Raw genomic sequence first — 22,204 nt, 5'->3', positions numbered from 1 at the left:
TGGTCAATGCTTTCTTGGCCAAATTCTTTCCATCTCAAAAGTTGAGTAAGCTTAGAGTGGAAGTCCAAATCTTCAGACAGAAGGAAGGTGAATCCCTCTATGAAGCTTGGGAAAGATACAAGTAATTGATCAGAAGGTGTCCTTCTGACATGTTCTCAGAATGGAGCATCATATGTATATTCTATGATGGTCTGTCTGAATTGTCCAAGATGTCATTGGACCACTCTGCTGAAGGATCTCTTCATCTGAAGAAGACGCCTGCAGATGCCCAGGAACTCATTGAAATGGTTGCAAATAACCAGTTCATGTACACTTCTGAAAGGAATCCTGTGAATAATGGGACAACTCAGAAAAAAGGAGTTCTTGATATTGATACTCTGAATGCAATATTGGCTCAGAACAAAATATTGACTCAGCAAGTCAATATGATTTCTCAGAGTCTGTCTGAAATGCAAGCTGCATCAGGCAGTAGTAAGGAGGCTTCCTCTGAAGAAGAAGCCTATGACCCTGAGAATCCTACAATGGAAGAGGTAAATTACATGGGAGAATCCTATGGAAACACCTATAATCCTTCATGGAGGAATCATCCTAATCTCTTATGGAAGGATCAACAGAAGCCTAATCAAGGCTTCAATAATAATAATGGTAGGAGAGCACAGTTTGGCAATAACAAACCTTTTCCATCATCTTCTCAGCAACAGACAGAGAATTCTAAGCAGAGCCACTCTGATTTAGCAACTGTAGTCTCTAATCTATCTAAGACCACTCTTAGTTTCATGACTGAAGCAAGGTCCTCCATTAGAAATTTGGAGGTACACGTGGGTCAGCTGAGTAAAAGAGTTACTGAACTCCCTCCTAGTACTCTCCCAAGCAATACAGAAGAGAATCCAAAAAGAGAGTGCAAGGCCATAACTATAACCAAAATGGCCGAACCTAAAGAGAAAGGAAAGACAGTGATTTCCAGTGAGGAAGACCTTAATGGACATCCACTGGCCTCCAAAGAGTTCCTTAATGAGGAACCAAAGGAATCTGAGGCTCATACAGAGACCATAGAGATTCCACTGAACTTACTGTTGCCATTCATGAGCTCTGATGAGTATTCTTCCTTTGAAGAGGATGAAGACATTGTTGAAGAGCAAGTTGCTCAATATCTAGGAGCAATCATGAAGCTGAATGCTAAGTTATTTGGTAATGAGACTTGGGAGGATGAACCCCCATTGCTCATCAATGAACTAAATGATCTGGTTCAACTGAAATTGCCTCAGAAGAAACAGGATCCTGGAAAGTTCTTAATATCTTGCACCATAGGCACCATGACCTTTAAGAAGGCTCTTTATGACCTTGGGTCAGGAATAAATCTCATGCCCCTCTCTGTAATAGAGAAACTTGGGATCTTTGAGGTGCAAGATGCAAGAATCTCACTAGAGATGGCAGACAGTTCAAGGAAACAGGCTTATGGACTTGTAGAGGATGTCTTAGTGAAGGTTGAAGGCCATTACATCCCTGCTGACTTCATAGTCCTAGACACTGGGAAGGATGAAGATGATTCCATCATCCTTGGAAGATCCTTCCTAGCCACAGCAAGAGCTGTGATTGATGTAGACAGAGGAGAGCTATTCCTTCAATTGAATGAGGACTACCTTGTATTTAAGGCTCAATGATCTTCTCCTGTAACCATGGAGAGGAAGCATGAAAAGCTTCTCTCAGTATAGAGTCAAACAGAGCCCCCACACTCAACTTCTAAGTTTGGTGTTGGGAGGCCAACATCAAGCTCTGAGTCTCTGTGAAGCTCTCTAAGAGCTTCACTGTCAAGCTATTTGACATTAAAGAAGCGCTTATTGGGAGGCAACCCAATGTTATTTAATTATATTTATTTGTTTTCCTTTGTTATTTTATATTTTCTTTAGGTTGATGATCATGTGAAGTCACAAAAACAAATGATAAATAAAAAACAGAATGAAAAATAGCATTAAAAACAGCACACCATGGAGGACAGGCTTACTGGCGTTTAAACGCTAGTAAGGATAGCAGAATGGGCGTTTAACGCCCAGCATGGCAGCATTCTGGGCGTTAAACGCCAGAATGGGCAGCACTCTGGACGTTTAACGCCAGAAAGGACTGTCTAGCATCTGGCTGGCGTTAAATGCCAGAAATGGGCAGCAGACTGGCGTTTAACGCCAGGAAAGGTAGCAGAGCTGGCGTTAAACGCCAGGATTGGCACAGAATGGGCGTTTAGACGCCAGAATGGTGTAGGGACTCAAATTCCTTGACACCTCAGGATCTGTGGTCCCCACAGGATCCCCACTACCCTTCTTCTTCTTCTCTCCTCTTCACACCTTTCCATAACACTCTTCCCCATACACCCTTGAGCAATCACCTCAATACCTCTTCCCCAAATACCCTTCACTTATCAAATCCTACCCTCTTCCCCTTATTCTTTTCACCACTCACATCCATCCATCATTAAACCCCACCTACCTCACCATTCAAATTCAGACCATTTTCCTCCTAAACCCACCCACACATAGTCGAAACCCCCCTCTCTCCTACACTATATATACCCCTCCTCACTACCTTCATTTTCACACATCACAAACACTTCTTTCCCCCTTGGCTGAACCTACACCCCTTTCCATCTCCTCCATTTCTTCTCCTTCTACTCCTTTCTTTCTTCTTTTGCTCGAGGACGAGCAAATCTTCTAAGTTTGGTGTGGGAAAAGCTAAAGCTTTTTGTTTTTCATAACTACTAATGGCACCTAAGGCTGGAGAAACCTCTAGAAAGAGAAAAGGGAAGGCAATTGCTTCCACCTCTGAGTCATGGGAGTTGGAAAGATTCATCTCAAAGGTACATCAAGACCACTTCTACGAAGTTGTGGCCAAGAAAAAGGTGATCCCCGAGGTCCTCTTCAAGCTCAAAAAAAGTGAATATCTGGAGATCCGACATGAAGTTCGAAGAAGAGGTTGAGAAATCCTCACCAACCCCATTCAACAAGTCGGGATCTTAATGGTTCAAGAGTTCTATGCCAATGCATGGATCACTAAGAACCATGACCAAAGTGTGAATCCGAACCCAAAGAATTGGCTCACAATGGTTCGGGGGAACTACTTGGATTTTAGTCTGAAAAATGTGAGGTTGGCATTCAACTTGCCAATGATGCAAGGAGATCCTCACCCTTTCACTAGAAGGGTCAACTTTGATCAAAGGTTGGACCAAGTCCTTAGAGACATTTGTGTGGAAGGCACTCAATGGAAGAGAGATTCAAGAGGCAATCCGGTTCAACTAAGAAAGCTTGACCTCAAACTCATGGCTAGGGGATGGTTGGAGTTCATCCAACGTTCTATCATTCCTACTAGCAACCGATCTGAAGTTACTGTAGACCGGGCCATCAGGATCCATAGCATCATGAATGGAGAGGAAGTAGAAGTTCATGAGATCATATCCCTAGAACTCTACAAGGTGGCGAACAAGCCCTCTACTTTGGCAAGGTTAGCCTTCCCTCATCTCATTTGTCACCTATGCAATTCAGCTGGAATTGTCATAGAGAAAGACATCCTCATTGAAGAGGACAAGCCCATCACTAAGAAAAGGATGGAGCAAACAAGAGAGCCCACTCATGGACCTTAACAAGAGCATGAGGAAGTTCCTCATCATGAAATCCCTGAGATGCCTCAAGGGATGCATTTTCCTCCACAAAACTAATGGGAGCAAATCAACACCTCCTTAGGAGAATTGAGTTCCAACATGGGACAACTAAGGATAGAGCACCAAAAGCATTCCATCCTCCTCCATGGAATTAGAGAATACCAAAGAGCCATGAGGGAGGAGCAACAAAGGCAAGGAAGAGACATAGAGGAGCTCAAGCACTCCATAAGATCTTCAAGAGGAAGAACTAGTCGCCATCACTAAGGTGGACCCGTTCTTTAATTTTCTTGTTTTTATTTTTCTGTTTTTCTTAAAAATTATGCTTTATGTTTTGTCTATGTTTGTGTCTTTATTACATGATCATTAGTGTCTATTGTCTATGTCTTAAAGCTATGAATGTCCTATGAATCCTTCACATTTCTTAAATAAAAAATGTTTTTAATTGCAAAAGAACTAGAAATGCATGATTTTGAATTCTATCTTGAAATTAGTTTAATTATTTTGATGTGGTGGCAATACCTTTTGTTTTCTGAATGAATGCTTGAACAATGCATATTTTTGAATTTGTTGTTTATGAATGTTAAAATTGTTGGCTCTTGAAAGAATGATGAAAAAGGAGAAATGTTATTGATAATATGAAAATCATAAAATTTATTCTTGAAGCAAGAAAAAGCAGTGAACACAAAGCTTGCGAAAAAAAAAGAAAAAAAATATGCGAAAAAAATAAATAATAAAAAAAAGAGAAAGAGAAAGAAAAAGCAAGAAGAAAAAGCTAATAGCCCTTTAAACCAAAAGGCAAGGGTAAAAAGGATCCAAGGCTTTGAGCATTAATGGATAGGAGGGCCCACAGGAATAAAATCCTGGCCTAAGAGGCTAAATCAAGCTGTCCCTAACCATGTGCTTGTGGCGTGAAGGTGTCAAGTGAAAAGCTTGAGATTGAACGGTTAAAGTCGTGGTCCAAAAGAAAAAAGAGTGTGCTTAAGAGCTCTGGGCACCTCTAACTGGGGACTCTAGCAAAGCGGAGTCACAATCTGAAAGGGTTCACCCAGTTATGTGTCTGTGGCATTTATGTATCTGGTGGTAATACTAGAAAACAAAATGCTTAGGGTCACGAATAAGACTCATAAAGTAGCTGTGTTCAAGAATCAACATACTGAAATAGGAGAGTCAATAACACTATTTGAATTCTAAGTTCCTATGGAAGCCAATCATTCTGAACTTCAAAGGATAAAGTGAGATGCCAAAACTGTTCAGAAGCAAAAAGGCTATAAGTCCCGCTCATCTAATTGAAGCTAATCTTCATTGATAAGTTTGAAATTCATTGTATTTTCTCTTCTTTTTATTCTATTTTGTTTTTAGTTGCTTGGGGACAAGCAACAATTTAAGTTTGCTGTTGTGATGATCGGATAATTTATACCTTTTTTGGCATTATTTTTACATAGTTTTTAGTATGATTTAATTACTTTTTATTATATTTTTATTAGTTTTTATTCAAAAATCACATTTTTGAACTTTACTATGAGTTTGTGTATTTTTCTATGATTTCAGATATTTTCTGGCTAAAATTGAGGGACCTGAGCAAAAATCTGATTCAGAGGCTGAAAAAGGACTGCAAATGCTGTTGGATTCTGACCTCTTTGCACACGAAGTGGATTTTCTGGATCTACAGAAACCCAATTGGTGCGCTCTTAATTGAGTTGAAAATTAGACATTCTGGGCTTTCCAGCAATATATAATAGTCTATACTTTACCCGAGATTTGATAGCCTAAACTGGCGTTCAAAGTCAGCCTAAAACATCTTGGTGTAAAACGCCCAAACTGGCACCAGAATTGGAGTTAAACGCCCAAACTGGCACCAAAGCTGGCGTTTAACTCCAGGAACAACCTAAGTACGAAATAGCTTCAATGCTCAGCCCAAGCACACACCAAGTGGGTCCCAGTAGTAAATTTTTGCACTATCTGCACTTAGTTACTCATTTTCTGTAAACCCTAGTTACAAGTTTAGTATAAAAACTACTTTTAGAGATTTATTTTATGTCTTTTTACCTTTGACCATCTTTGGAACGTTTAGTCCTTAGATAATGGAAGCTGGCCTCACGGCCATGCCTAGACCTTTTTCACTTATGTATTTTCTACGGTGGAGTTTCTACACCCCATATATTAAGGTGTGGAGCTCTGCTGTTCTTCGTGAATTAATACAAGTACTATTGTTTTTCTATTCAACGCAAGCCTACTTCTTTCTAAGATATTCACTCACACTTCAACCTGATATGTGATGACCCGTGACACTCATCATCATTTTCACTTATGAACGCGTGCCTAACAACCACTTCCATTCTATCTGCAATAGCTTGAGTGTGTATCTCTTGGCCTCCTGGTTCACGATGCATGATTGCCTCTCTTGACAATAGAGTATTTCATTCCGTGAGATCAGAGTCTTCGTGGTATAGGCTAGAACCATTGGCAGCATTTCTGAGATCCAGAAAGTCTAAACCTTGTCTATGGTATTCCGAGTATGATCTGGGAAGGGATGACTGTAACGAGCTTCAAACCTGCGAATGTGGGCACAAGTGACTGTGTGTAAAAGGACAATGGTACTATTCCGATGCTAGCGGGAACCAACAGATGATTAGACGTGCGGTGACAGCGCATATGGATTTGTTTTCATCTGAGAGGATCATACAACTTGCCATGGAAAGAGGTAACACATGGTTGGAAGAAGGCAGTAGGAAAGCAAAGGTTCTGAAGCAACAAAGCATCTCCAGACGCTTATCTGAAATTTCCACCAATGAATTACATAAGTAACTTTATCTTATTTTATGTTTTATTTATATTTTAATTATCAAAACCTCATAACCATTTGAATCTGCCTGACTGAGAATTACAAGGATGACCATAGCTTGCTTCAAGCCGACAATCTCCGTGGGATCGACCCTTAATCATGTAAGGTTTATTACTTGGACGACCCAGTGCACTTGCTGGTTAGTTGTGCGGAGTTGTGAAAAAGAGTTGAGATTATGATCGAGCGTACCAAGTTGTTGGCGCAGTTGAGATCACAATTTCGTGAACCAGTAATGAAAGACAGTGTAAGTTCATGTCAATGCAAAAGGAATACATGTATCATAAAAGATTGGCATTGACAGAAAAATAATATCATCCAACAGTGTAAAACAAGTCATTAAGCACCAAAATAATACCAGAAAAGATACAACAGTTGAATAAAAACATTTAACACCAAAGGAAAAATAATAAACTTAGAAAAAGAGAATAAAAACATGCACAAAATTAAAATGCAATGAGTGAAGGTATGCAAATGCAATAAAGATAGAAGTTAAAGAAATGAAGAAGAAGAAAGGGAGAAAGGAGAAAGAAAGAAGGAGAGAAGATAGAAGAAAAGAGAAAGGAATGAAAAACGGGATGTGACGCGCGCGCACAGGGCACGCGTGCGCGTGAAAACTGTATCAGCCATGCGATGCGTATGCGTCTGGCACGCGTACGTATGGGTGTTCTGAAAGTGGAAGGATGTGTACGCGTCAGGAACGCATACGCATGAGTGATTTTGTGTCTCTAGCACAGTACCAGTACCATCCCCAGACCATCACAACTCTCTGTTCAGCACGCTTTTACGCCGATTTTCATGCCCACGCGTACGCGTTGCTAACGCTTACACGTGTGTTGACTTGCTACAGGGGACGCGTAAGAGTGTGGTACGTGTAACACCCTAACTATCAAAATGTCACGCTTCCGGCTGCGCCACTCTGATAGCTCGAGTATTACGATGACTCTTCTAATATTTAATACTAAAATATGAGCCTGTTTAAAACTTAAAACCGCATAACCTTTCATAAACACTTCTTTCGTTGAAAACATAAACATACATGTACATACCAGCCAGATACAATACCTTAAGATATATCTACATGTATATATATATAACATTAGCTTACAAATATACATATCGTAATTTCCTATCCCTCTTACAAACTTAATAAAGACAAATGCGAGGGAAAAATAATAGTTAAGGTAATACAAAAATACCGAATAAACAGAAAATAAACATAACTCTTCTGAAGCTCCGTCATCCATATCCTGAAAGGGAAAAACCTGTAGGGGAGTGAGAACGTCGTCCTCGCTTGTTCTCACTATAGGATTACAGAAATTGCTATAACAAGATACGTAAAATAAAATTTATTCTTAGAGTACAGTGATCATTGCTCGTCTCATGAGTCTTTCCAAAAACATTGGGTACACATTCGAAATCCAGAAAATTCCTTTTTGAAGACTTGGTAAATTTCTTAAATAATTTAAAACAAAACCTTTTTCCTTTCTTGTAAAATCTGAAAAGTTTTTCCTAGACAGTATGAATGACCAACATGTCCCAAACATAGGTTCAATTAAGTCTATGCTGTAAGAGTTTGATTTTTCATACTTTTATAGACCACAACCATGAAAGCAGTTACCTACGCGGTATAAATGACCATCCCGTTCCCAGCATCGGTTCATTAAGTCTATGCTGAACCGGTCAGATACTTTATACAAAACTAGAACTCAATATACCAATAATGGCCTCAAGCCCATCCCATCCAACACGGCCCCCGGCCCAAACAACTCAATCATCAACCAATTCATCACAAACCAACCAATCAAATACAATCACAAATAATATAGTTCAAACACAATCAATAGCAAAGACAACAAATATAGCAGTTAGCAATTAACATAAGTATTCACATAGGCAAACCAATTACAATATGCACACCCAAACAATGTTACATAGATGCAAATGATGAATGTCTGCCCTACCGGTTGTGATATCACATTGTCGGTTCAACTGCCAACCCGACACATTCCCATGGGAATGGTGCCTTTCAGTCACGTATAAATGGAAACCCTCTGGGATAACGTGCCCGCCACACGGTCCAGGATGTCAGTGCCTGCACACTCTTGTGATCCGAAAGAATGTGAGCGGGATACTCTGCCTCTGACCTCACATCTGCACGTAAGCAGAATTAACCGCCGTCCTTATGCGGGCGCTGCAACCTCGACAAGCGGGATTAACCACCGTCCTTGCCAGGCGCAAGTGACTTATCAACAATCTCATCAATATCAAATCTCTCAGCATAAGCGGGACGAACCCGACCCTTACGCCTACCAAACAATAACTCATCAATCTTGATATCCATAATCACTCAGGCTCAATATCTTATTTCAAAATCATTCTTGGCCTATTTACTTTTAAATAGCACATGTATTCAATTCACATCTTGCCAAGAATCACTTTTCATAACGGAGCCACTTTCCACATCTTTCCAGAACTTCCAAACAATATCAAAACCATGCCAAATTCAAAATCTCTTTTCAAAGACTCAAAATCATTCATTTCTAAATCAAGGTTTGGTCATAAAGTTCCTCAACGGAGTCTCAAGACTTCAGGGGTGAATAACCTAACTTATTTCCTTAAGCTCATCAAAAACCTCTAAAACTTTAGCTTCTTGATTTGAGTAAATAAAGTAGAAGTTAAACCCAAAACCAAGTCATTTAAATCCAAAAACTAATTTCAGTTTCATTCCAAAATCTGAAGTGTTTCCAAAGGGTTCGAAAATTGTTTTTGTTTTTCTAAATCAAGATTTCAAAGAGTACTTCAAACTTTTCCTAAAACGTCGTAAAGTGAAATCAGTCAATCGAAATTCAGTTTCCTTTAAATTCACTAAAACTCCTTCAATTTGTTTACTTAAATCAAATTCCAAAACATGAAAATTTTCACATTTAAATTGACTTTAAAACATAATTCCCTTCTTAAATAAATTACTTCCAAAATGTATAGTTTTCTTAAGAAGGTAAGTGATGAGCGGATAATTTATACCCTTTTTGGCATTATTTTTACATAGTTTTTAGTATATTTTAATTACTTTTTATTATATTTTTATTATTTTTTATTCAAAAATCACATTTCTGGACTTTACTATGAGTTTGTGTGTTTTTCTATGATTTCAGGTATTTTCTGGCTGAAATTGAGGGACCTGAGCAAAAATCTGATTCAGAGGCTGAAAAAGGACTGCAAATGCTGTTGGATTCTGACCCTCCTGCACTCGAAGTAGATTTTCTGGAGCTACAAAAGCCCAATTGGCGCGCTCTTAATTGCGTTGGAAAGTAGATATCCTGGGCTTTTCAGAAATATATAATAGTCCATACTTTGCCCGAGATTTAATGGCCCAAACTGGCGTCCAAAGCCAGCCTAAAACTTCCTGGCGTAAAACGCCCAAACTGGCACCAGAAGTGGAGTTAAACGCCCAAACTGGAACCCAAGCTGGCGTTTAACTCCAAGAACAGCCTATGCACGTGAAAGCTTCAATGCTCAAGCCAAGCACACACCAAGTGGGTCCTGGAAGTGGATTTCTGCACTATCTGCGCTTAGTTACTTATTTTTTGTAAACGTAAGTTATTAGTTTAGTATAAATAGCACTTTTTACTATTGTATTCGCATACTTTTAGAGCTTTAAGACCATATTTCATGTTTTGGGGGGCTGGCCATTCGGCCATGCCTAGACCTCCCTCTCTTATATATTTTCAACGGTGGAGTTTCTACACCTCATAGATTAAGGTGTGGAACTCTGCTGTTCTTCATGAATTAATGCAAGTACTATTGTTTCTCTTTCAATTCACGCCTACTTCTTCTCCAAGATATACTCTCGTACTTAATTCAATTATGTCAGAATGAAGGGGTGACCCATGACAATCACCCAATCTTCGTTACTCGCTTAGCCAAGATCCGCGTGCTTGACAACCATAAAGCGGTCTACATGATATTCAACGTAGTCATTGGACGACAGCTGGAGTATATTCTCTTGGATATCTAATACACGGACTGAGTCCGTGAGATTAGTATCTTCGTGGTATAGGCTAGAATCATTGATAGCATTCCTGGGATCCGGAAAGTCTAAACCTTGTCTGTGGTATTCCGAGTAGGATCCGGGAAGGGATGACTGTGACGAGCTTCAAACCTGCGAATGTTGGGCGCAGTGATAGTGTGCAAAAGGATCAATGGATCCTATTCCGACGCTAGCGGGAACCGACAGATGATTAGCCATTCAGTAGCTGTGCCTGGTATCTTTCATCCGAGACGAGAAATCTGACAGTTGATTAGTGATGAGAGAACTTTTGCGTGGTCTAGAAATTTGCGGATAAATCCTCGTTGCAAGTATAGTTTCTAAACCTTCAAAAGTCCTTTCATACAAACGTTTTGGTTGTCACAAGTAACAAACCCCTTAAAATTGATAACCGAGTATTTAAACCTCGGGTCATCTTCTCAAGGAATTGCAGGGAGGTATGTTCTTATTATTGGTTATGAAGATTGTAAATTGGGGATTTTGGAAGTAAGGTGGGAATATGTTATATGACAAGTAAAATAAAATAATAATAATAAAATCTCTTGGCAAGGTATAAGAAATTGGAAGTCCAGACTTAATTATCCTTATCAACAATAATGAAAGTTGAGTCTTAATTCCACTTAGTTAACCTTTACTAAAGCAAAGGAAAGTCAAGGGACTAATTAGTTTGATCTTTGAATCCTATTTATTTCCTAAGAAAAGGTTGGGATTATTTGAAGTTCAGTTCAATTAGCAAAGATAACAGTTATCAATTATATTGAGCTAAGATAACTCCTGAGTTACTGATTTCTTAACCAAGACCAAAAGGGGAAAAGTAAATCTACTGGAATAAGAATGCCTTCAGATGGGAAGCAATAATTATGTAAATAAAAGAAAGCAATAATAACTGAAATACCTCAAAGAACATTAATTCAAGTAATCTGGAATAGTTCATAAACTAAATTGGGAAAATAAATAAAAATAAAGAACCTGGGATTGAGAGTTACTCCTAAAACTAAGAGAAGTCCTAAATCTTAATCCTAAGAGAGAGGAGAGAACCTCTCTCTCTAAAAACTACATCTACTCCTAAAATTGTGAATATGAGAGCTTCTTCCATGAATGGATGCATTCTCCCACTTTATAGCCTCTAATCTGTGTGTTCTGGGCTGAAAACTGGGTCAAAAGCAGCCCAGAAATCGCCCCCTGCGATTTCTGTTACGTTCAGGTCGCGGAAAGGTGACGCGGCCGCGTCGTCCATGCGGCCGTGCGGATTGGGTGTTGGCCAGGTTACGCGTCTGCGTGACCCACGCGTTTACGTCGCCTGGATTCGAGGCAACTATGACAAATTATATATCAAATCGAAGCCCCAGACGTTATCTTTCCAACGCAACTGGAACCGCATCATTTGGACCTCTGTAGCTAAAGTTATAGCTGTTTGAGTGCGAAGAGGTCAGGCTGGATAGCTTAGCAATTTCTCCAACTTATTGTATTCCTTCCACTTTTGCATGCTTCCTTTCCATCCTCTGAGCCATTCCTGCCCTATAATCTCTGAAAACACTTAACACACATATCAATGCATCTAATGGTAATAAGAGAGGATTAATATTAGCAAATATAAGATCAAAGAAGCATGTTTTCAATCAAAACACATAATTAGGAAGGAAATATAAAACCATGCAAATAGTATGAATAAGTGGGTAAAGAGTTAGTAAAAACCACTCAATTGAGTACAAGATAAACCATAAAATAGTGGTTTATCAACCTCCCCACACTTAAACATTAGCATGTCCTCATGCTAAGCTCAAGAGAAGCTATAAAGATGAAGAGGAATGTAAGAAAGTATGAAATGTAACCTATCTATATGAATGCAACTACATGCTAAATGCTTTTACTTACTTGGTTAAGAGTAAATAAGTTCTCCAAGATAAATACAAACCAATTTTCACTAATTCAAATCAGACAATAAAAAGCAAGTGAACTTGTAAGAAGACAGCTCATGAAAGCAGGGAACATAGAATTTAAGCGTTGAACCCTCACTGGAAGTGTATATCATTCTAATCTCTCAAGTGTATAGGGTTATTCACTCTACTCTTCTCTAGTCATGCTTTCTAAACCTTGTTCTTCATCTAACCAATCAACAAAAATTTAATGTACCAATGCAAACATCATGAGGTCTTTTCAAGGTTGTAATGGGGCTAAGGTAAGGGTGAGGGTATATATATATATAAGGCTAAGTGAGCTAACAAAGTGAATCCTTGATTAGTCTAAGATCTCTCCTAACATATACATACTTTATATAATTTAAAAATACTTTACCTAGCTACCCAAAATTTTTCCACTTTTGTATTACATGCTCATGTATCAAACTTATTTTTGAATTTTGTCCCATGTGCATTGATTTTTTTATTTTGCATTTGGGGTATTTTTTTCATTTTTCTTTTTTTTTTGTATCCCCTTATTTAATTACTTAATATATTTTTCTTCAATGCACATGGTAATTTAATTATTTTGATTTCACATGAGCATACTTCCCAAATTTTCAAATAACTTATTCAATTTAATTCCCTACTTTTTCATATCATCCCATGTTCCCATAAAATTTCCCAGACTTAAATTTTACACAATATCTATCTTAAGCTAGCCGAGGATTCAACTTGAGATTCTTATTTTATTTTTCTGCTTAAGGCTAGTAATGTGGTTATAAAACAAAGGGGATTTAAAAGCTCAAGGGGGCTAACAAGGGTGATGTAAAAGGTAGGCTAATTTTGGGATAAGTGAGCTAAAATCAAACAATGGCCTCAATCATATGCAAACATGTAAATATACTAAATATTGGACATATAGATTGGAACAAAATATAGATTACAATCATAGAGAAGAAAACACACAAGAATAAAATATTTATGGTTAAATAATGTAACCATGCAAATAAGCTCAAAATCTCACAGGTTGTGTGTTCTTAGCTTTTTAAACTATGTTCCAATTACAACTTCAAACAAGTTTTAACATAAAAATTTTTCAATTTAAATTAGTGAAAATTTTCAAAGAGAGGGTCTTAAAAGAATTTTATTACTTTAACCAAGTAGTAACTAAATGCACAAAATCAAATAAATATGCAATCAAATATGCAATTGCAGTAACTAATTTAACAAAGAAAATTTAAACATTGGTGTTGAAACAGAAAGGTACTAACCCATGGAGATCGGTATCGACCTCCCCACACTTAAAGATTGCACCGTCCTCGGTGCATGCTGAGATTTGCAAGTGGACGGGGGTTGTGGTTCCTCAGCTGGGGCTCTTTTTGTTCCTTTCCTTGCCGGTAGTTTGGGAGTAGCTTTCTCTTTACCCTTCTTGGTGGCCATCCTGAAAAGGAAAAAAGAAAGTGACTTATAAAGCTAAGGGTTAGAGCAAGGAAGAGAGCGGGAAAGGTGGTAATCAATGCACAATAAAGAAGAATGACGTTAACACACGCTCATGAGTACATGTGAAAAGTCATCAATGGAAAATAGCTAGTGCATATAATAACAATTGAATGCAAGGTGTTTATTGGCATGCAGGCAAAGGCATGAGTAGCATAGATAAAGCATTCAATGTCCAAGTTAGATTACCAAGTCTTTCAAACTAGCAACATGTTTGTAATGACAATTAATTGAATGAATATGATATGAAAAAGGGTTTTGTGAAAAGCAAGCATTCAGAGTAGTAGGATAAAAGATACTGAAAAGCAGTGCACAATGCCATACGGGCGTTTTCACAAACACATAGCATGCATGGTAAATAATCTAATGAAAATAATAAATTGAACATGCAAGCAACACTTTAAAAAATAAATATATATAATTGTCAAATAATTCCTCTAATAATCCACAAGTAAAATATAGAAATAATGACCCAAGTAAATTTCTAACACCAATGAAAATAATGCAATGAATGAAAGTATGCAAATAAATTAAAATAAAATAAAAAGAAAAATAAGAAGAATGAGAAGGGAAAGAAGATAAGAAAGGAAGAAGAAAGAAATAAGAAAAGATAAGAAAAATAAGGATTAGAGAAGAAAAGATAAGAAAATTGGCTGATCTGGATATTCTGTGCGCCGCTTGTGACGCGAACGCGTGAGTGACGCGGTCGCGTGGTGCGTGATAAGGTCAGGTGACGCGGACGCATGGGTCACGCGATCGCGTGGCCTGTTTTGTGCGATTGGCGCGAGTGCAGCCTCGCGGTCGCGCAACTCTCTGTTCGAAACTCTTTTGCCAAAAATCTGGGTGACGCGATCGCGTGGTCGACGCGATCGCATGAGTAGCATTTCTTTTAAGAATGACGCGGACGCGTGGGGTACGCGTTCGCGTGGTAGGGCTTGGGCTTCCAGCACGAGTCCAGCCCAACTCCAGCTCAACTTTCTGCCATACACCCTTTTTACGCCGATTTCAGGTCACGCGGTCGCGTGGGAGGCTATTTTTCCAAATGACGCGGACGCGTCATCGACGCGGTCGCGTGGAGTCAATTTGTGCTAATGGCGCGCCTCCAGCCCTGCTCCTGCGTAACTCTCTATTCAATTTATTATTCTCTCATCTCCTTGCGACGTGGACGCGTCGCTGATGCGGTCGCGTCGCGTGCTCTCCTTCTTTTTTTTTTTTTTGAAAAATGAAGAATGCAGTGTTAATATAAATGTGATGCAAAACTCCAAGTTCAATATAATAAAATAAAATAAAATAAAACTAGAAAACAAATAAAACTAAATAAAATTGAAAAAGGAACAATCATACCATGGTGGGTTGTCTCCCACCTAGCACTTTTAGTTAAAGTCCTTAAGTTGGACATTGGATGAGCTTCCTGTGTTATGGTGGCTTGTGCTTGTACTGATCCAGGAATCTCCACCAATGTTTGTGATTCCAGTAACCTCCGGGGTCCCAAACTAAGCATGTAAAGCCCTTAAGAAGCTTCAAACAGATTCTTAGGCTCCCAGGGTAACAAGTGTCAGAGCAGATTCTGGGATCCCAAATCTTGCTTTTACACCCATCTTTGTCGGTATCTGTATTTTTCCAACTGGGTGATAAGTAATTTGAATTTTCACTGCAGCCACCAAACAGCTTCCTAGACCCATTCAGTTGAGCTTTACACCAACCTTTGCGTTTAAACTTAAAGCTTCCAACCATGATGAACCTTGCAGGACAATTCTTACCACTGGCTATCTTCCTCTTACTCTTAATGTTACAAAGAGCTCTAAGTTGACCATCCGTCTCCAGTAGCCTATATTCAAGTGGGATTAGAAAGCTAAGGGATATGAAATTTACCCACTTGAATGTTGTGAAGGATGATGGCAACTTAGGGGGAGGTATTTTCAATGAAATTGCAAGCTCCACTCCCTTGTGCTCTTCTCTGATAATTACCACCTCTTTGCAAGCTTCTTCAATTTCAACCTCTTCCTCTTGGTAGCTTTCTTCCAATTCAATCTCCTCTTCATTGCTTTCCAAGGGCATGGGAGGTTGTGCTTCTTCTTCTTGAATCTCCATCTCTTGATCAACCTCTTTCAAGTCTTCAACTGTGATATGTCTTGGAGGTTGTACACCCTCCTCAACATCAAATGCAACTGTCTTGGAAGGAGACTCTATGTCTTGACTTTCCCATGGAGGTTCAGCATCTCCTAAGTCTTCAACCAATTCTTCTTCTTCAATAATTCTGGCTTCCTCTACTTGTTCCAGTACAAAGTCATGCTCCGTACTGTTCACTGGAGTTTCTAGTATCTCCTTCATACTACGTTCTTCATTAGATTGTCCACATGAAGCCATGGGAGTTCCTTGAGTGTCCGAACGTCGGGAAGCTAATTGACTCATTATTGCTTGCCCCAATTGATGAATGGTTGCCTGACATCGATCCACTGTTTCCTTGAGACGATCCTTTGTCTCTTGATGCACTTGGCTTTCATAAATAGGATCATAGTGCTCTTGGATTGATGGATATGGAGATGGTGAATATTGAAGTGGTGGTTCTTGTGAGTAATTGGGTTGGAATTGGGGTGGTTCTATATATGGTTCATATGGCTCATAAGGTGGTTGGTATGGTGGTTGAGGGTTAGGGTTATATGGAGGTGAATGGTTGTAGGTGGCTTGTGAGTATGGTGGTTCAAAGCTGTGTTAAGGAGAGGGTTTATAGGCATATGGTGGTGGTTGTTGATAGTCCATTGGAGGTGGTTGTTGCCATGAGGGTTGATCAAATCCTTGTGGCTCCTCCCATCTTTGATTGTTCCAACCTTGATGCCTGTTCTCATTGTAATTTCTTCTTCCTGCAACATAATTGTAACCAGACACATAGCCAAAGGGGTGAGAGTTCATAGTATCAAATAAAATTTTAAAAATGAGAATAAAAAAACAATTTTAAATTAAAAGGTTATTTAAATTTTTTAAATTTGAATTTTTGAAAATTGAAATTTGAAATTTAAAAATTTTTAAATTTAAATTTTGAAAATTTTTAAATTTGAATTTTGAAATTTGATTTTTAAAATAAGATAAGATAAGATAAAAATTTTAAAAATAAAAATCTAAAAATTTTTTTTTCGAAAAAAAAATTAATTAAAAAAATATTTTTGAATTTAACGAGAAAAGAGAAAAACAATAAAATCACACCAAATTTCAAATTTTTAGATCAAAACGAAGAAAACAACTAAGAACAACTTGAAGGTAAAGATGAAGACGAAGAACAACTTGAAGATCAAGATGAACACCAAGAAAAAAAATTTTTAAAAAAATTTTAAATAAAAACCAATAACCTCTTAATTTATAAAAAAAGCAAAAATAAAAACAAAAATAAAAACAAATAAACAAGTAAAATAAAAATATTTACAATAACCAATAATAAAGCACACGTTTGCAATTCCCCGGCAACGGCGCCATTTTGATGAGAGAACTTTTGCATAGTCTAGAAATTTGCGGATAAATCCTCGTTGCAAGTATAGTTTCTAAACCTTTAAAAGTCCTTTCATACAAACGTTTTGGTTGTCACAAGTAACAAACCCCTTAAAATTGATAAACGAGTATTTAAACCTCGGGTCGTCTTCTCAAGGAATTGCAGGGAGGTATGCTCTTATTATTGGTTATGAAGATTGTAAATTGGGGGTTTTGGAAGTAAGGTGGGAATATGTTATATGACAAGTAAAATAAAATAATAATAATAAAATCTCTTGGCAAGGTATAAGAAATTGGAAGTCCAGACTTAATTATCCTTATCAACAATAATGAAAGTTGAGTCTTAATTCCACTTAGTTAACCTTTACTAAAGCAAAGGAAAGTCAAGGGACTAATTAGTTTGATCTTCGAATCCTATTTATTTCCTAAGAAAAGGTTGGGATTATTTGAAGTTCAGTTCAATTAGCAAAGATAACAGTTATCAATTATATTGAGCTAAGATAACTCCTGAGTTACTGATTTCTTAACCAAGACCAAAAGGGGAAAAGTAAATCTACTGGAATAAGAATGCCTTCAGATGGGAAGCAATAATCATGTAAATAAAAGAAAGCAATAATAACTGAAATACCTCAAATAACATTAATTCAAGTAATCTGGAACAGTTCATAAACTAAATTGGGAAAATAAATAAAAATAAAGAACCTGGAATTGAGAGTTACTCCTAAAACTAAGAGAAGTCCTAAATCCTAATCCTAAGAGAGAGCAGAGAACCTCTCTCTCTAAAAACTACATCTACTCCTAAAATTGTGAATATGAGAGCTTCTTCCATGAATGGATGCATTTCCCCACTTTATGGCCTCTAATCTGTGTGTTCTGGGCTGAAAAATGGGTCAAAAGTAGCCCAGAAATCGCCCCCTGTGATTTCTGTTACGTTTAGGTCGCGGAAAGGTGACGCGGCCGCATCGTCCATGCGGCCGCGCGGATTGGGTGTTGGCCAGGTTACGCGTCCGCGTGACCCATGCGTCGCGTCACCTGGCATCAGAGCAACTATGACAAATTATATATCAAATCGAAGCCCCAGACGTTAGCTTTCCAACGCAACTGGAACCACGTCATTTGGATCTCTGTAGCTAAAGTTATAGCTGTTTGAGTGCGAAGAGGTCAGGCTGGACAGCTTAGCAATTTCTCCAACTTATTGTATTCCTTCCACTTTTGTATGCTTCCTTTCCATCCTCTGAGCCATTCCTGCCCTATAATCTCTGAAAACACTTAACACACATATCAAGGCATCTAATGGTAATAAGAGAGGATTAATATTAGCAAATATAAGATCAAAGAAGCATGTTTTCAATCAAAACACATAATTAGGAAGGAAATATAAAACCATGCAAATAGTGTGAATAAGTGGGTAAAGAGTTAATAAAAACCACTCAATTGAGTATAAGATAAACCATAAAATAGTAGTTTATCAATTAGCCGTGCAGAAACCGTAGAGGACCATTTTCACTGAGAGGATCCTACAGCTTGGCATGGAAGGGAGCACGCATGATTGGAAGAAGACAATAGGAAAGCAGAGGTTCAGAAGCAACAAAGCATCTCCAAACGCTTATCTGAAATTCCCACCAATGAATCACATAAGTATCTTTATCTTATTTTATGTTTTATTTATATTTTAATTATCAAAACCTCATAACCAATTAAATCCGCCTGACTGATATTTACAAGATGACCATAGCTTGCTTCAAGCCGACAATCTCCGTAGGATCGACCCTTACTCACGTAAGGTTTATTACTTGGACGACCCAGTGCACTTGCTGGTTAGTTGTGCAGAGTTGTGAAAAGTGTGAATCACAATTTCCCACACCAAGTTTTTGGCGCCGTTGCCGGGGATTGTTCGAGTTTGAACAACTGACGGTTCATCTTGTTGCTTAGATTGGGTAATTTTATTTTATGTTTAAGCTTTTATTTTTATTTTCGAAAAAAATACAAAAAAATATTTAGTTTTCGAAAAATTCATAAAATTTTTAAGAATGAATTCTAGAGCTTCATGAGATATGTTGAAACCTGGCTGGCTGTTAAGCCATGTCTAATCTTTTGGACTGAAGTTTTCACTTTCCATTGTAAAGAGGACATGCTTGTATATGTTATGATAAAGCTTGGCTGGCCATTTGGCCATGTCTAATTCCTTTGGACCGGAGCTTTAGAATAACATTTCATGAGCCTTTGGATTCTCAATTAAAATTCTGTGCTGTAGCTTGGTTGGCCACTGGCCATGTCTAATTCTTTTGGACTGAAACTTTAGACTAACATTACTGGAATCCTGGAATTCTTATTAAAAATTTTGAATTTCTTTATTTTCTTTTTTCAAAATATTTTCGAAAAATTCAAAAAAAAATTTAATAAAATCATAAAACCAAAAATTTTGTGTTCCTTGTTTGAGTCTTGTGTCAAATTTTAAGTTTGGTGTCTTGCATGTTTTAATTTTTTTTTAATTTTCGAAAATATATGCATTGTGTTCTTCATCGATCTTCAAGTTGTTCTTGATGATTTTCCTTGTTTGATCTTTGAATTTTCTTGTTTTGTGTGTTTTCTTGTTTTTCTTGTGCTTTTTCGAATTATTAGTGTCTAAACATTAAAAATTTTGAAGTTTGGTGTCTTGCATGTCTTTCTTCTCTTAAAAATTTTCAAAAATACATTCTTGATGTTCATCATGATCTTCAAAGTGTTCTTGGTGTTCATCTTGACATTCAAAGTGTTCTTGCATGCATTTATTGTTTTGATCTTAAATTTTTATGTTTTGTTTCATTTTTGCTGTTTAATGAAAAAAAAAAGAGAAAAACAACAAAATGATATCTTTTTCTCTCTCTTCATTAATTCAAAAATAAAAAAATATCTTTCCCTTATTTTGCTCATAAATTTTCGAAATTTTGAATTGATTTGGTTAAAATTTTTTAAAATTTAATTTTTTCTTGTTAGTCAAGTCAAAATTTCAATTTAAAAATTCTATCTTTTCAAAAATCAAATCTTTTTCATTTCTCTTCTTAATATTTTCGAAAATTTTAAAAAATTGATTTTCAAAACTTTTTTCTTACTTATTTCTAACATTTAATGCTTTGATTCAAATTTTTTTTTCAAGTTATTACTTGCCTATTAAGAAATGATCAATCTTTAAATTCTAGAATCATATCTTTTAGTTTCTTGTTAGTCAAGTAATCAAATTTAATTTCAAAAATCAAATCTTTTTAATTTTCTTTTCAAATCTTTTTCAAAATGAATTTCAATCATATCTTTTTCAAAATTTGATTTCAAAATCTTTTTCTAACTTCTTATCTTTTCAAAATTTATTTTCAAATCTTTTTCAATTAACTACTTGTCTTTTTGGTTGATTTTAAAAAGTTTTCTATTTCAATCATACCTTTTTCAAAACTACCTAACTACTTTTCTCTCTCTAATTTTCGAAAACCCCTTACCACTTTTTCAAATTTCTTTTTAATTAACTAATTATTTTAAATTCTAATTATATTTTTTTCTTAATTTCGAATTCTAACTAATAATTAAAATAAAAACAAAAATATTTTTCTTTTATTTTAATTAATATTTGAATACACCATCTTTCTCATCTCCTTCTATTTATTTTATTTATTTACTAACACTTCTCTTCTTAAAAATTCGAACCCTCTCCCTTGCTCTGTGTTCGAATTCTTCTTCTTCTCCCTTCTTCATTCTATTCTTCTATTCTTCTACTCACATAAAAGAATATCTATATTGTGACATAGAGGATTTCTCTTCTTCTCTGTTCTCTTCTTTTTCATATGAGCAAGAACAAGGATAAGAACATTCTTGTTGAAGCTGATCCTGAACCTGAAAGGACTCTGAAGAGGAAGCTAAGAGAAGCTAAAGCACAACACTTTGGAGAGGACCTAACAGAAATTTTCAAAAAAGAAGAAGTTATGGAAGCCGAAAATAACAACAATGGTGGAGATGCAAGAAAGGTGCTTGGTGACTTTATTGCACCAACTTCTGACTTCTATGGAAGAAGCATCTCAATTCCTGCAATTGGAGCAAACAACTTTGAGCTTAAGTCTCAATTAGTTTCTCTAATACAGCAGAATTGCAAGTTTCATGGACTTCCATTGGAAGATCCTCATCAGTTCTTAGCTGAATTCTTGCAAATCTGTGACACTGTTAAGACCAATGGGGTTAATCCTGAGGTTTACAGACTTATACTTTTCCCCTTTGCTGTAAGAGACAGAGCTAGGATATGGTTGAACTCACAACCTAAAGAAAGCCTGAACTCTTGGAAAAAGTTGGTCAATACTTTCTTAGCCAAATTCTTTCCACCTCAAAAGTTGAGCAAGCTTAGAGTGGAAGTCCAAACCTTCAGACAAAAGGAAGGTGAACCCCTCTTTGAAGCTTGGGAAAGATACAAGCAATTAATCAGAAGGTGTCCTTCTGACATGCTTTCAGAATGGAGCATCTTATGTATATTCTATGATGGTCTGTCTGAATTATCCAAGATGTCCTTGGATCACTCTGCTGGTGGATCTCTTCATCTGAAGAAGACGCCTGCAGAAGCCCAGGAACTCATTAAAATGGTTGCAAATAACCAGTTCATGTATACTTCTAAAAGAAAACCTGTGAATAATGGGATGACTTAGAAGAAAGGAGTTCTTGAGATTGATACTCTGAATACAATATTGGCTCAGAATAAAATATTAGCTAAGCAAGTCAATATGATTTCTCAGAGTCTGAGTGGAATGCAAGTTGCATCCGGCAGTACTAAAGAAGCTTCCTCT

General features: G+C 37.1%; 1 non-coding gene across 1 annotated transcript; it reads right to left on the bottom strand.

Moving 5' to 3' along the window:
• Positions 1-47: 47 nt before the first annotated feature.
• Positions 48-151, bottom strand: LOC112752788 (small nucleolar RNA R71). The gene has a single exon (XR_003177204.1). It is a non-coding gene; the product is annotated as a small nucleolar RNA R71 (small nucleolar RNA).
• Positions 152-22,204: the final 22,053 nt, after the last annotated feature.

This window comes from Arachis hypogaea, chromosome 15 (genome assembly GCF_003086295.3).
Source record: "Arachis hypogaea cultivar Tifrunner chromosome 15, arahy.Tifrunner.gnm2.J5K5, whole genome shotgun sequence".
Taxonomy (NCBI): domain Eukaryota; kingdom Viridiplantae; phylum Streptophyta; class Magnoliopsida; order Fabales; family Fabaceae; genus Arachis; species Arachis hypogaea.
This window is presented reverse-complemented; position numbering and strand designations above follow the sequence as displayed.